This window comes from Etheostoma spectabile, chromosome 23 (genome assembly GCF_008692095.1).
Source record: "Etheostoma spectabile isolate EspeVRDwgs_2016 chromosome 23, UIUC_Espe_1.0, whole genome shotgun sequence".
In the NCBI taxonomy this organism is placed as follows: domain Eukaryota; kingdom Metazoa; phylum Chordata; class Actinopteri; order Perciformes; family Percidae; genus Etheostoma; species Etheostoma spectabile.
Window position 1 is genome coordinate 195,175 of NC_045755.1, and position 2,468 is coordinate 197,642.

Sequence of the window (2,468 nt, forward strand, 5' to 3'; positions counted from 1 at the left end):
TAAAGCTAATATAGTTAGCCTAAAGAAACAAGCAGCAACCTGCTACCAGCCAGGCTAAAGCTAATATAGTTAGCCTTAAGATCCAAGGGGTCGTTTGTCACAACTAACGTTACCGTTTGGAGATGCAAGGTTGGAAACGTAATCTACTACAGAAGTCTGTGTCTGATCTAACTTCATTTACACTAATTTAATCGTTCTTGGATACAAAGTTTGTTGCAAGCGCGCGTGACATGCAGGTTTGATCAATTTATCAAACTAACAAGCTGGCCCCGCTTGTCAACCACAACCTAAATATTAGAGGAAGCAATTGGCAGTCACTGTTATACACGTTAGCCTGGATTGATTAATATATGACTACAATGGTGTCATGCTAGTAAACCAGTGTATTTCTACCTACTTTCCTCTCCAAAATCACTTCAGAAGAGTAACGTTAGTCACAGCGCTTACTTGTTTTGGTGTTTTGTAAATGGTTCACATTAGAAAAGATCCTTTTTCCTTTTTTTCTGTAGATGCACTCTCCTACAAAATCACCGCAGTAGTCGAGAATGATTTATTATTTCAAAACAGAGCTATTAATGTCATCTTTTAAAAATTACTTTTTCTTTTTCATATTGCAATATATCTCGCAGGGGAAATTTTTTTTGCAATGTCAGATTTTTCCAATATCGTGCAGGCCTAATTCATAGTTTCAATTTATTACATGAGTTATCTCAAGACACTTGACACACAGAGTAGGTTTAGAACACACTATAATTTACAAGGACCCAGCAATTCTAGTAGTAGTAATTTCTACAAGAGCAAGCATTTAGTGCAACATTGGCGAGGAAAACCCTCAGACAGACCCAGGCTCTTGATAGGCGGTGTCTGACGGGCCGGTTGGGGGTGTAATGAATAGTGGCAATAATAGTCACAATAAAAGATAAAGGAACTGTGACTAGAAATAATAGTTTGAAGTTCATGGCATAGCAGGGTGTTACAGGGCACAGCAGGACGTAGCAGGACGTAGAAGGGTACCACAGGGTGTAGCAGAATGTAACAGTGTAGCAGGACCACGGCAAAAGCTGCATCTATGATTTTGGTGCTTACTTACTGACCACGTTGCCATTGGGCATTCTGACCAGAGTTCTGGGGAAACAGGCAAGGCAGGCTGGTGGGTGAGTCATTAAGATTAATTTTTAGACAACAATCTAACCTCTTCTTGATTTCATCGAGGTATGGAACAAAATGGCTCACTCAAGGTCTCTCCTTAAACCACTGCTACTGGGTGGAGATCCTCTCCAGGATAGGAGCACACTTATTAGGTTTGCAGTTACACAATTGCGCTTTTCTCTGAGAAGAGACGCCTCTCTGCTGGGTCCATGTTTGGTCAGATCATTCTGTTGTGGTTTCAGAGAATGTAGGACCCAAGTGCAGAGACAGCAGGCATAATTAAGGTTGAATATTTAATAATGTAAATCCCAAAAGGAGTTCGGAAGATAGCAGGCAAAAGACCAAACAGGAACAGGCAGAATCCCCAAAAACAGGGACAGGCAGAATCCAAGAACACCGAGACCAATAGGGAAGACTACACACTCTCACAGAATCCAATACAATGATCTGACACAAGACAAGGGCAACTTAATACAAAAGGTAACAAGGAAACGAGAGACAGGTGACACTAACATATAGACACTCACAGGGACAAGCAAGACAAGAGGTAAAACAAGACAAGACAAGAGATCTGTTGTGGTTTGGGGTTTTTGTTGGGTTTGTTTTCCCGTTTCTGCCTCCCTGTGACTGTCTGTGTTTTCCCCGGTCCTGTGTGCTTGGTCCTGTCTCATCCCCCCGGTAAGTGTCTGTATGTTTCGCATTTTGTTTTATTTTGAAATCGGTTTTCTGTCCTGTCTCTCCTCCAGGCTTGCTCCCGTGTTTTCCCGCTCCTGTGATTACCTGATGTTTTCCACCTGTTTCCGCCTCTCTCGTCACCTGCCTCTTGTGTCTAATTATCTGGTGTATTTAGGTCTGTGCTCCCTTGTGCTTCGTCTGATCATTCGTTTTTGTCAGCCTTCCTAGTTGGTGTGTTCCTGCGTCTCTTCGTGTTCCCTGTGTATGTTCCTGCGGGCACAGCCTTCGTGAGTTCACCATAAGTTTGCCTCCCGTCATAGCCTCTCCCTTCGTGTTTTCTGCTGGACCTCGTTTAGACCCTGCTTCGCCCTGCCTTCGTTTGGATCCTTGTTGGACTTTATTCCCCGTGCCAGCCCCCATTGTGTTTGGAACTTCTGCTGTGCTACGTTTTGTTGAACTGCCTTAATAAACTACCCTTGGTTTACCTGCTTATTCTGCCTCCGTGCTGCATTTGGGTCCTCCCCTCCGCATCCCGTCACAAGATCAGAAACACACACAACCATAACACATTCCGTCTTATTGGTAAGTATGATTTTCAAGAGTTCAACTTTAATAATAATAATAATAATAATAATACATTTTAT

The 2,468-nt window shown here is 42.7% G+C and overlaps 1 protein-coding gene and 1 long non-coding RNA gene across 2 annotated transcripts in view; one reads left to right on the forward strand and one right to left on the reverse strand.

Moving 5' to 3' along the window:
* LOC116673213 (uncharacterized) overlaps nt 1-1,844 on the forward strand; it is a 20,360-nt gene extending 18,516 nt beyond the window's left edge. The window contains exon 3 of the long non-coding RNA XR_004327786.1: nt 1,833-1,844. This is a non-coding gene — a long non-coding RNA (uncharacterized LOC116673213). The remainder of the gene's footprint in view (nt 1-1,832) is intronic.
* hmga2 (high mobility group AT-hook 2) overlaps nt 1-2,468 on the reverse strand; it is a 72,498-nt gene that overhangs the window by 37,645 nt on the left and 32,385 nt on the right. The gene's annotated exons all lie outside the window — the stretch shown is intronic.